We start from the raw sequence: 12,530 nt of genomic DNA on the forward strand, positions 1-12,530 counted from the left end.
TCATATGAGTTATCACAAATCGATTACGATAACTCTATCGTTTTTATTTTAAAATTTGAGTTTCAATTCAAACCTTGCTATGAAAGTAGGAGTGTTCTCAGGCATTTACCGTAATTTGAAAGGATATGCGTGAATGCCCGATAGCAGTTTTTAAACAGTCGAATTTGCGGCCACAAAAGTGTTTGGATGAAATTGACAAATGTCCCATCTTTTAATAGTTGTGAAATAGTAGTGATCTCCAACGAATACTTCTGTGCGAGCGAAAGCCGACGAGCGTCTTATTCATTAGACGTAGGATAATGCGCTGGCGAAAGTAGGTATTATCTATAATAGTCTATTTTTCTATAATCAGCGTTGAAATTCTCCTAATAGAAGTGATTTGAGTCTTACGAAGAAGTCGGAAATATGAGTCATGACCCTAAACTCCTACTTGTCTAATTATAATTTCAATTAAGTCATTTTCTAAAAGTGTTTTTTTAATAAATTGTTTTCACTTAAGTGCTTTTTCACTTAAGTTTTCCTCCTTTCCATTATTCGATTTCTCCAGCTTTACACCGATAGGATAGAATTCGATAATTAATCATTGGTCTATGAGGTTCGATAACTTTTCACTACTCTAACAATTGTCGAAAACTTGCGGCTTGTCAAGTTTTTAGTGCCGTTTTCGGAGACCAATTGCATTAATATTGAAATTCTATTTGATCATCATAGAAACTAGATTTTTATTTATGTTTATACGAAGAACGCGTTCTGAAGACAATTCAGTCAAACTCGTTGACTAGATTGAGCGTTTCTTACGAGAAATACGCCGAACTCAGAGACAGCTCATAATGGTTGCCCCTATTGTTGTTACGAAACCTTTGAAATATTACGTGATTCCTACAAAAGAGGAACCGCACTGCAGTATCGTGCACCCGTCTATCGAGGTGAATAATTTGAGCTTAAACCTTCATTGATAGGTATGGTCCAATAAAACCAATTTTCAAGGTTGCCTACGGAAAGCCCAAACTTACACCTGTTAAATTTTGTTGATAATTGTGGTACTGTTAGGGAAAATGGCGTCGAACAAAACTTTATTCGCCTAAGACTATTTCCCTTCTCACTAAGAGACCTAGCACGAGCTTGGCTCCAATCCTTGCCCTCTAGTTCCATTACTTGGGCATAACTAAAAGCTTCTTTTCTTGCGCAGTACTTTCCACCGAGTAAGACAACCCAAGTTAGGAATGAGATAAATAACGTTAGGCAAGAAGATATGGAATCTTTGTTTGATGCATGGGAGCGTTATAAGGACTTATTAAGGTTATGCCCATTCCACAGACTTGAAAAATGGATGATAATCCACACCTTCTATAATGGTCTCCTTTACTCTACAAGGATGGCCCTTGATGCGGCTTCTGGCAAAGCCCTTATGAATAGTCCACAAGATCTAGCCTATAACCTTATAGAAAAAATGGCCAAAAACTATCATTCTTGGGGAAGTGTGCGATAAAACATTGAAAAATCTACCCCTAAAACCGGGGGGGGGGATGTATGAAGTGAATGCTTTCGATCACATGAATGCAAAATTTGATGCTCTTTATAAGAAAATTGACGAGTTAAGCATCAACCATGTTGCCCCTACCCTTGTTGCTTTTGTTGCCTCCCGCTACACTCAACTGTGAGATTTGTGGAGTGAATGAGCATATTTATAATGATTTTCAAATGATTCTCGCCGGAGGATCTATTCACGAAAATATCAATTACTTGAACAATCAGAAGAACAATCCTTATTCTAACACCTACAACCCCGGGTGGAGAAACCACCCAAATTTCTCTTACAAAAACAACCAACCTTAGCAACTTTTGGCACCACCGGGTTTCAAAGAGGCTCCCCAAAAATCCAATCTTGAGTTAATGTTGGAGAACTTTGTGGCGACTCAAGCTCGCAAAATGAGGATTTTAAAAACCAAATCCTCCACATTAGCGAAGTTCTTAGGAAGTTGAGTACTAAAGTTACGGGTATTGCTACACACTTCAAGTTTCTAAAGACTCAACTCTCCCAGGTTGCTCAGCAACAAGCATCCGCCTCTGTCCCTCCCGGATCATTCCGGGGGTAACCTGAACAAAATCCTAGGGGACATTTAAATGCCATAACCACCATAAGTGGTGAGAAAATGTTTAGTCTTAAGAGGAAGGAAATAGTGGTTATGGAGAGTTTTGGAAAGGGAATTGATGAAATTAAGAAATAAAAATCAATGCCACCTAAAAATGAGGCAATTGAAATTAGGGAAGAAGCCCGTCTCAAGAACTTTGTCGAGTTATTAAGAAAATTCTATATTGATATCCCTTTTTCTAAGACTTTATCTTGGATACCCTCTCCTATCAAAGTCTTGAAAACAATCCATTCTAAGAAAAGGAAGTTAAAGGACTATGGGACAATGAAACTTACTGCTAAGTGAAGTGCTTTAATACAACATGAAACCCTGCCTAAGTTAGGAGATTCGGGGGACTTCTCAATCCCTTGTGAGATTGGTACTCTAAAAATTGATAGTGCCCTTTGTGACCTTGGTGCTAGTGTTAGCATGCTACCCCTATCTTTTTACAGGAAGCTAAACTTAGGAGGACTAAAACCCTCTAATCTTTCCTTACAACTTGTCGATGGGTCAGTTAAATGAGTGTTAGGAGTTTTAGAGGATGTTCTCGTAAAGGTCGGGGATAACTACATTCCCACCAATTTTGTGGTGATGGACATAAGAGAAGACTTTAATATCCCTGTCATTTTAGGTAGACCCTTCATGGCCATAGCCGGGACACTTAACTATGTTAAACAAGGGATGCTAACTTTTGAAGTAGGGGAAAATAAGTTAGGATTCTTCTTCCCCAATGAATAGGCCCTCTTTGATGCCCAAAACTCTTGTAAAAAACCTTAACTTTGTACGATAAGATGTTATATGCGGGAAACCTAATAAAAAAGAAAGAGACAAAGAGGAAGTCCGTGATGGAATGGACTTGCAGTTTGAAGTTCTGCAAAGGAAGAAGAAGAATGGGTGTATGACCTGGATGAAAAGAATTGGTTGGAGTTCTAAGCTAACTAAAGAAAGTGCTAAGGACCAAAGCTTAGAGATGGAACCACCACGAGTGCTTGCACTCATGAAACGCCGAGCCATGCGACGTTAAACGAAGCCCGACGTGGGAGGCAACCCATGTTTTTTTGCTAATTTATTTTCTTGTTTGTGTATTTTTGTTTTCAGCTAATAAAATGGCTTGCAAAGGATGAGCATGAAAAGGTGAGTGAGTTCTACCCTTCCTCGCTTGCACCAAAACATTGAGGACAATGTTTAGTTCATGTTTGTGGGAGATTTACTTTCTTTTTGTTATTTTCTTGTAATTTATTTTTGTTGGTTCGTTTGCTTTCTGTTATTTTCTTCTGTTAATTTTTCCATAAGACCACTCTTTGAAGTCTTTCCCAAAATTTTGACCAAAATAATTTTTTTCAAAAGAGCTTTGATTTTGAGGAAGCCGGGAATAGTATATAGAGTTATAGGGATGAATGATTGAGGTTAGGAAAACCGAAAAAGTTTGACAAAAAAGGGCTTTGCTTGAACACCATAAGTTCCCCAAAGTGAGATACGAGTCTAATGTGTAGATTTGTACCATAGTAATTGGACCTTCAGAAGTACCTCTTGATTAGTTTATCTTGACAGTCTAGCATAATTTAGATTCACATGCATGCATGGTTGATTGAGAAACAAAAGTTTATAGCACCAAAAAGATGAAAAGGCGGTAATAGGCAACCAAAAAGTTGTTGAACCCCAACGTCGTCCTAATAAGGACAATATACAAACTAAAAAGTTATGAAAATTTCATCGATGGATAAACATATAAAGTATAGCATATCTAGTGATTAAAAGAAAAATTCTCGATCGACCTTGTGCGTGTGATGATTATTATAATTCTTATTTCCTTAATTTGATTGTTCGAACAAAAAGGGAGGAAAATCATAAAAGAGACTTAAGTACAAAGCATAGTTAGAGAGGTATTCCAAAGGGAAACGTGGGCCCATAATTTCATTGCGGTTTGTTTTTTTGTAAAAACTCTTGGAGTCGGATGAGTACCGGAAGAACTAATCCTTAACCATTTTGAACAAAGACTCACATATGAGTACCGATTCACTTCATATTTCATGAGCTCTTTCATTCGATGATTTTCTTGGTCCAAAAACCTGCTATGCAAGCTATGTTGCTTGAGGACAAGCAACGGTCTAAGTTTGGGGGAGTTTTATAAGTTGTTTTTGCATCGTTTTTATTAGTAGTTTCACTTTGTTATTTCGTTATTTGTATCTATTTTCTATGTTTTATGCTTTGGTATTGTGTTTATGTTGTTTTCAGGTCTTAATAATCATTCTGGATGAAACACGAAAAAAGGCAAAAAAATCAGAATCTCCCATACAAAAACCAGGGGGCTGTTACGGCCACCCGTAATAGCCATTACTGGCCATAATAGCATGGCGCATGATCTCAGGACAAAAATCAGAGGCCTGTTATGGCCACCCGTAATAGTTGTTACTGCCACCAGTAACACCTGTTACTGGCCGTAACAGGAAGGCGAGAAAACCACTTATTTTCTTTTTAGGCCCGATTTCATATTTTTTGGAGTTTTTGAAGATTTGGATATGATATTATTTGATGTAATGGTCATTTATTAGTGAAATTTTATTCCAATATTAGAATTTTATATAAAAACTCATAGGTAGTTTTGAGTTTTTCTCTGTAACTCAAGTTTCCATTGGAGCACTAGATAAGCTTATATTAATTTCAGGAATTAGTCCTAAAAACATCAAGAAATTATGATCTCAAAGATGGACTCGACAAACAGATTTAGAAAGCTCTGAATCTGATCACCACAGTACATAATGTGCTCTTATAAATCATGAACGTTGTGTCAAAATTTCAGGATGATCTGACCGTTGAATTTTGCACAAGCTTCAATTTTTTGGGACTGATCTGTGCAGAATTATGGGCTGCGGGATATCACTCTTCTCTCTAATTGTTCTTGTTGTATCTCTCACACAATGAATGAATAACTTAATTTTTTTTATTGGATAATAGCAAATGTTTACACACACTTGAGTCACTAACCCACATCCATTTATGTTTCTCCAAATAGGAGGGAAAACCAAACAATAATGATCGTGGCTATATGCATTAGAATTAGAATTATGTGTGAGTGGAATTTTAAAGTAGCCATTTAAAAATAAATTATTAGGGAATAAAGATGAATAATTAATATAATTAGTGAGAACTAAGTAAGATGATGATAAATTGATAATATGTATTTATAATTAACTATTAATGAACAAATAATTGAGATGAATAGTTAGAAAAATAGTGAGAACTAAGTACGATGCTGCTAATAATATATAAGTAAAATAATTAATTATGAAAAAAATATTAATTAGAAATAATAAAGCTTATGTGTTACCAATTTCATTGAGGTGGTTAGTGGTGGTGTGTAATTAATTATGTAATTATTAATGAATAATTGAAGGAGAATAATATTTTGGAGGGAAATTTGTTTGATAGTAGTTATGTGTTGCCAACTTTATTGAGGTGGTTAGTGGTAAGTGACGTTGTTAATTAATTATTAATTATTAATATAAAATTTAAATTATTAATAATTTATTATTTTATATTTAATTAGTAATTTAATCATTAGTTATTGGAATGAAGTTATTAAAAGGATAGCAAATAGAGTTAGTGGAATTTATTATTTATTATTCTGATATATTTAATTATTGATTAATAATTGAGAGAATAATATTTTGATGGAAAATTTAGTAGAAAAAGTTGTATGATTATATAATGTAGTACGATGATTATATGATTTATTGCATATATTAACTAGTGTTGCCCAGTAGTGTAGCGACAAAAACATGCATATAATTTAGTACGATGATGATATCATTTAAGATTATAAGTTTGATTAGGTTGAGAGATAATTTTTGTTAATTAATTTAAAAAACAAGCTCAATAATGAATCGGATCCCATTTTAAAAACCGGATCAGACCGACCGGTCGGACCGGTTGAACCGGGAACCGGCCAGATAATCGGTCTGATTCGATTGCTGGATCAGATATGTCATTGAACCGGTGTGAACCGGTCAAAACCGATATAAAACGGTAAAATCGGAAAAATCGACGGTTTTCCAGAACCGGTGATTTAAATACTTTTTTTTTTATTTTAAAAACTTAAAACAACATCATTTTAATTATTTTGATAAAAAATTAAAATAAAAAATAAAATAAAAAGTAAAAAATAAAAAAAGAAAATAAAAATAAATATAAAGATATTTTGGATGCGGTTAATTTTTTTGCAGATGATTTTGATATTGAAGAAGGAGATACCAACATTGAAATAATTTTTTCTTTAAAAATAAATTTAGTAGACAATGAAGTTATTTTATTGTAATTTATTCAATTAGATTATTTTGCGATCAAATTATATACTTTGTAATTTTGTACTATTTTATTATGTGTGATACATATGTTTAAAATTTGAATTTAAATTATGAACTTGTGAATTTATTTAGGATATGATATTTTAAAAAAATTTAAGTGCCAGTTATATATTGTAGAGACTGAATCATCATGTTTGACATGTTTTATATCTATATAGTTTTGTTATAACGACCGATCTATTCAACCGAGTTATCCGGTTTAATCCGGTTCAGTCATGCGGTTCGACCAGTGACCCAGTGGTTCGACCAATAAATCAGTGACCCAGTACCCTCACTGGTTTGATGTCCGGTCCGGTTTTTAAAACAATGCCCCGATATCATAATAACAAATAACGCACTAATGGTCTACAAATTCGAAACACCAACAGTGTTATGAGCTAAATTCTAGCATTAAATTTCGACTGCATATAGCACTTTAAAAGAGCGGGGTATCTCTATACAGTAAAATTGGTATTCGTAGCTGCGAGTATCTCTATCTTAATAATTAATAAAATTACTTAAATATTAATTTATTTAATATTTATTATAATATAAATTTATTATTATTATTATTATTATTATTTAATATAAATTTAATTTAATAGTTAAATGCACCATAAAGTGCATGTTGCTAAAATAGACTTTCATAAAATCAAGTGGGTCTACGTGGATATCCATTATCATCCCTACACACGAGTTCCCAAAGCCTCTGTCTAAGTGATTTGTGGATAAGTGATTAATTTCTCTGACCTTTCTTTGATGTACTTATAGTTGTTCAAGCTTTAATTTGACCATCAAGACTTTAACCGTTACATATGTTATATCGTTAGTATTCTTCATTGTTTTGTTCCTTCTTTATTTAAGACTTGAGTGTGCGACCAACTTTGATTACTTTTACCGTTAAGTCCATTTAACCATTACACACATCCCTGTCTTGTTCTTTTGTCTGGATTTCAACTATGTAACTTCATAATCTAAATTTGTTGTATGCCTAAAAGTCAAGTAGACCTCCTAGTTTGACTATCTCACCCACACAATATGTGGTGGCGAGCTCGTAAATATGACTTAAGGTTGGGTTCACCATGGTTATTCTAGTTTAATTACTATATGAGAGTCTAGCATGTCCTAGAGCAAATGGTTTAGGTCTCGTCGATGTCTGTCTTGGGCCATTGTAGACATATTAGTTCACAGTCTCTCAAACACGAGGTCTATAAAGATGAAGTGATTAAGCAATATATCTTATAGTTAAAAGTAATTGAAGCAGGAGGCTTGTAAATGAGAAGTGATTTAATAAAATATATGATGGTTTATAGTCTCTCAAACACAAGACCTATCAGGCAAAAGTGTTTTAAGCAATATATTTGATAACTCATAATCTCTCAAACACATAGCCTTAGAAGCTAAGTGATTATTGTAGGAGAATTCGCAAGATTGTTAGTTTCATATGATTAAGGACATGGTTTATCTAAACGTTTGATCCTTGTGAGAGTGTTCGATATACTAAATCAAAAGATTTGGAAACCTATGTGATCTTCATTTTAAAAGTCGTGATGATTAATTTTATCTTGAATAAATCTGAATCTCTTGATTATTTTTGTTGTATTTCATTCAGATCATATCTTTCAAAAATACTCATAATTAATCCAATCATCATTATGAAAATTAAGATCTTTGATTGATACAAATCTCAAACAAATAAGCACATCAAAAGAAATTTTGCTAAGAACAAATCTTTTCCAAATCCAAACACATGCTCGCACACTTATATCTCTAATATAATAGAAAAGAAAACAAATCTAAAAGGAAGATATATACTTCGATTTATCTTGTGCTCCCGGTAAACTTCCCATGACATGTTAAGACAGGATGTCTGGGACATTATGCTCAACATCTTGCTTTCCCTGAATCTTCATTAAACACTTCCAAAATTGTCTTTACTTGATATGACTAAGAATGCTAATCTCTTCAAGTGAAGTATTCAGAATGCAAACTCTTCCATCAACTCAACCACACTTTAAATCATCTTTAATAGAGATCGGAGATTTTATCATTAAGTGCAAATCCAAATCTTATAATTAAAACAAATCCAATTAAATTTTTTCATGGAATATTTATTTAATCAAATCTTCACTAAATATCTTGCAGATCAATTTTAACACAGTCTTTTTGATAAAATAGATATGCACCAAATCTTCCTTTAAATCATATTCAAATAAAAATTATCTTCAATGCAAATCCAATCAAATCAAATATTCTTATTTAAACTAAATCCAAATCTTTTAATTTAACCATATCCAATTAACTCTTCTTCAGAATTTATGGATTATGATTTAAAGAAATCTTTTAATCGTACCAGAATTAATACATATTTTCTAACCAAATGCTGAAGCGGTTACTTAATGCATTACAAGCATTATGAATGCCAATAAGTCACAGAAAATGTTGAAGACATTTTCCTCACACAAGAACTCACTATGATCAAAAGAGAATCTGATCAAGTAGACTATGGACTCTGTATGAAGATATATTATGAACATTGTGCAAAAGACGCTGAACTTCAACAGACTCTGAGACAGGGTTATAATATGAAGAAATATTTATACAATGGTCAACCCTCTTAAGCCTCTGGAATTTGAACTTTATGGACTCTTAAGTCTAACTCTCTTCAAGTTTTGAAGCAGGCTCTGGATTCCGATCAAGCTTCAAATATCCTTATATATGAAGCCAATAATTAGAAGATTGATTGAAAGAATATTACTGAAAAATAGTACAACATTAAAATCGGAAAAATCAAATGTTCCCTAAAAGGACAAATATGTTTATATCCTTTCCACTACCTTGGAATCCAGGAAAAAGGATTGTACTATTCGTACAAACGTCGTTCCCATCCTCACGCCTTGTTGCAAGCACCTTCATACAACTGTGGATTTTGAGAATATTCCTATTCCACCCACCAACGAATCTACTCACAATCTATATAAAGAGGTCTTAGAAGTTTGAAAAGAAAAAAGAAATACAAACGTGAAAAGAAAGAAGAAAGAATAGAGAAAAAGAAAGAAATATCTTTGAGAGAAAAGCTCTTTCACTACAATTTAAACTTATCATTGTATATTTTCTAAAGTGTAAAGGTCTTAAATAAATTTTTGGGTATCAACTTTTTTAAGAAGCAATTTGTAAACATAATTTTTGTTTTGTAACTCTGATTTAGTTCCTTGAGAAACTAAGTTATAATAAAGATTCTCAAGAAGTGTTTGATAGGTTATCATTGAGGTTGTAATCAAATCTTTGATTAGTGGATTAAATTCTTATTGAGAAGGCAAAATCATCTTGGTGGATGGACTGGAGGTAGCTTCGTTAACAGCGAACCAGGATAAAAATACTTGTGTCTTTATTTTTGTTATAAGCTTTGTTCTTTGTGTTATTTGGTGGGAAAACGTTTTAATATAGAAACCCAATTCAAACTCCTTCCCCATTTATTGTGTTTCTTTGCACCTTCAATTGGCATCAGAGCTCCTATTTTGGTATTGATTATTTGATATCAAACACTTAAACGTGTTAGATAAAGATCCATATTTGAAAAACAAAATGGCAACTATTAAAAATGATAAAGATCACTACTTTGCTAAACCTACAACCTTTAATGAAGACAAGTTTGATTATTGGAAGGAAAGAATAAAATTTTTATTCCTTAGTTGTGATGCAGACTTATGGGATATGGTCATAAATGGTTATGCATATCCCCTTAACACAAATGGTACTAAATTGGAAAGAATCAATATGAATGAGCAATAAAAGAAAGATGACAAAAAACACCACAAGTCATGAACCATCATGTTGAATGTTATCTCATACACTGAGTATGAAAAGATAATAAATAGAGACTCTACAAAGTTCATATTTGATTTTCTTAGAATGACTCATGAAAGAAACAAACAAGTAAAAGAAACCAAAGCTTTAGCCTTGATTCAAAAGTATGAAGTCTTCAAAATGGAGGATGATGAAACTATTGAGGACATGCTATCAAGGTTTCAAATGCTTGTAGTTGGATTAAAAACTCTAAACAAAGGCTACACTACTGCAAATCACGTGAAGAAGATCGTCATAAGTTTACCAAAGAAGTTGAGTTCTATGGTGAGTGCTCTTAAGGTTTCCAAGAATCTGAACAATATGAATCTGGATGAGCTTATAAGCTATTTAAGAAGTCATGAGATAGATCTATAAGAGGATGGGCCTTAGAAGAAAGGAAATTTTGTGGCTTCGAAGTCAAAAGGCAAGTGAGAAAATACTATAGCTCTTCAAGCTGAAAAAGAAGAATATGAAGAAGAATCTGATGAAAAGGACAAGGTGTCTCTATTGTCCATAAGTGCTAACCAACTCTAGAAGCAAAGATAAAAGAAGTTAAAAGACTACAGAAGAACATGTAAACATTTTGATCAATCTTTGGGCAGAAGAAGTCTGAAGCTGACAAAGAAGTTATCTGCTTTGAATATAAATAGTCAGACCATTGCAAGAATGAGTGTCTCAGAATCATCAAAGAAAATCCAAAGAAGAAGTTTTTCAAAGAAAATCCAAAGAAGAAGTTTTTCAAAGAAAATAAGAAGGTTTTGATAGTATCGTGGGATGACTCTGATTCTTCAGAAGATGATTCTCAAGAAGAGCATGCGAATATAGTACTAATGGCTAGCGTTGAAGCTTCTGAATTTGAATTAACCTCAGGACTTGAAAAGAATTAAAGACTCCATAAGAGATACAAGAATATGAGAAATATTCATGTAACTAATTTTGGAGCCCATAGTGAGCTAATGAAAGAAAATCTTATTTTAAAAGAAAAAGTAGCTTGGAAAAAGAAAACTCTGATCTCAAAAGTAAGAGCGAAATTTTAGAAAAATAAACTCTTATCAATTCTCCTATGAACATTGAATACACTTCATAGAAATATGAAATTTCTTTTCAAAAATTTCTAGCTAGAAATATAGATAGAAGCAAGATGGCTTCCATGATCTATGGAGTAAGTGGAAATGAGAAAAGTGGCATTGGTTATATTACACCAAGGAACGAAATGCTTGATCCTAAACCATAAGAAATGTTAATAAAACCAAAAGCTTTGTGTCGCGGTGGAAAAATTAAGATTAAGCTATTGATTAACTTAGCTCGAAGACAAGAGTCGCCACCGAACTTTATTGTTTCCAAAGGAAAGGGAAAATATTGATAAAATCCAACAAAAGAAATATCTGGATACGGGGGTTTGTTATGAAAGGGGAAGGTATTAGAACCCCTCACATCTATGATACTCCATTGAAACCTCTTGAAAATTTGTGTTATGATAAAACCAGGTTGTTTGCAAAAAGATTGGGGAGATGGGAAAATAAGTTTTTTTTTTATTATTTTTGTGTGCTCGGCAAGACATCACATCTTGTGCCTACATACCCCTTCCATGCAATAGTGAAGTTAGAGCATTTGTAGTTCATATAAAAAGAAAACACGAAGGTTTGTTTTTTTTAATGGAAATGACATTTCGTCGCCTGCGAGTTGAAAACACTACAAGAATTAGACTAATGCTTTCCTTTCTGAAAAGGTTTTAAAAAAAAGTGCACAAAGGCACAAAAACAAAGTTTGATGATGTTTATCTTTGTAGACTTTTGAAAGTGTTTGAATATGCTTAAGTGTCTTAGCATTTATTAAGAAAATATTTTAAGTCACTTGACAAAGTCAAGGTTTATTAATAAAATAGTTTGAAGTTTGAAAGAAGAAGGTTTTGAAAAAGAGAGATGCTTTCAAAATTTAAGAATGGGGTAGGAGATGAAGAGTATATCCTTAAACATAAAGATAAAATATAGGAAATAAAAGGTTTCATTGTAAGGTAGCCCAAGAGAAAGCCTTTATGTGTGCAAGTGAACTAACCATAAGATGGAGCAAGCATTTGACATTAGTTAAAATGAGCATTCCTTTCCCTTTGGATTAAGCCACAAGATAAGAAACAAGCAAAGCATATGATAAGATGAATCCTTAAGCAAGCAGATGAAAGATAAGCATCAGATGAAATCCCAAAATCACA

The 12,530-nt window shown here is 33.0% G+C and overlaps 1 non-coding gene across 1 annotated transcript; it reads right to left on the reverse strand.

Moving 5' to 3' along the window:
* Window positions 1–1,214: 1,214 nt before the first annotated feature.
* LOC131626856 (small nucleolar RNA R71) lies at window positions 1,215–1,321 on the reverse strand. The gene has a single exon (XR_009291334.1). It is a non-coding gene; the product is annotated as a small nucleolar RNA R71 (small nucleolar RNA).
* Window positions 1,322–12,530: the final 11,209 nt, after the last annotated feature.

This window comes from Vicia villosa, unplaced genomic scaffold (genome assembly GCF_029867415.1).
Source record: "Vicia villosa cultivar HV-30 ecotype Madison, WI unplaced genomic scaffold, Vvil1.0 ctg.000326F_1_1, whole genome shotgun sequence".
NCBI lineage: Eukaryota > Viridiplantae > Streptophyta > Magnoliopsida > Fabales > Fabaceae > Vicia > Vicia villosa.